The 1203-nt window shown below is 41.6% G+C and overlaps 1 non-coding gene across 1 annotated transcript; it reads right to left on the bottom strand.

Moving 5' to 3' along the window:
- Positions 1-247: 247 nt before the first annotated feature.
- LOC148581365 (small nucleolar RNA R71) lies at positions 248-355 on the bottom strand. The gene has a single exon (XR_015896150.1). It is a non-coding gene; the product is annotated as a small nucleolar RNA R71 (small nucleolar RNA).
- Positions 356-1203: the final 848 nt, after the last annotated feature.

Raw genomic sequence — 1203 nt, 5'->3', positions numbered from 1 at the left:
GAATTGCAAGTTTCATGGACTTCCATTGGAAGATCCTCATCAGTTCTTAGCTGAATTCTTACAAATCTATGACACTGTCAAGACCAATGGAGTTGATCCCGAGGTCTACAGGCTTATGCTTTTCCCTTTTGCTGTAAGAGACAGAGCTAGAACATGGTTGGATTTACAACCTAAGGAAAGCCTGAACTCTTGGGAAAAGCTGGTCAGTGCTTTCCTGGCCAAATTCTTTCTACCTCAAAAGATGAGCAAGCTTAGAGTGGAAATCCAAACCTTCAGACAGAAGGAAGGTGAGTCCCTCTATGAAGCTTGGGAAAGATATAAGCAATTGATCAAAAGGTGTCCTACTGACATGCTTCCAGAATGGCGCATCATATGTATATTCTATGATGGTTTGTCTGAGTTGTCAAAAATGTCATTAGACCATTCTGCAAGAGGATCTCTTCATCTGAAAACCCCTGCAGAAGCTTAGAAACTCATTGAAATTGTTGCAAATACCAGTTCATGTACACCTCTGAGAGGAATCCTATGAATAATGGGACGCCTCAAAAGAAGGGAGTTCTTGAGATTGATACTCTGAATGCCATATTGGCTTAGAACAAAATATTGACTTAGCAAGTCAATATGATTTCTCAGAGTCTGAATGGATTGCAAGCTGCATCCAACAGTACTAAAGAAGCATCTTCTGAAGAAGAAGCTTATGATCCTGAAAACCCTGCAATGGCAGAGGTGAATTACATGGGAGAACTCTATGGAAACACCTATAATCCTTCATGGAGAAATCATCCAAATTTCTCATGGAAGGACCAACAGAAGCCTCAACAAGGCTTCAACAATAATGGTGGAAGAAATAGGTTTAGCAATAGCAAGCCTTTTCCATCATTTTTTCAACAACAGACAGAGAATTCTGAACAGAGCCATTCTGGCCTTGCAACCATAGTCTCTGATCTATCCAAGACCACACTAAATTTCATGAATGAAACAAGGTCCTCCATTAGAAATTTGGAGGCACAGGTGGGTCAGCTGAGTAAGAAGATTACTGAAACTCCTCCCAGTACTCTCCTAAGAAATACAGAAGAAAATCCTAAGAGAGAGTGCAAGGCCATAATCATGATCAACATGGCCGAACCTGGAGAGAGTGAGGAGGACGTGAGTCCCAGTGAGAAAAGCCTCATGGGACGTCCTCTGGATAGAAAGGAGTTTCCC

This window comes from Arachis ipaensis, chromosome B10 (genome assembly GCF_059453495.1).
Source record: "Arachis ipaensis isolate K30076 ecotype BB chromosome B10, ASM5945349v1, whole genome shotgun sequence".
NCBI classification, from domain to species: Eukaryota; Viridiplantae; Streptophyta; class Magnoliopsida; order Fabales; family Fabaceae; genus Arachis; species Arachis ipaensis.
Note: the sequence above shows the minus strand (reverse complement) of the source record. Positions and strands in the feature narration are given on the sequence as shown.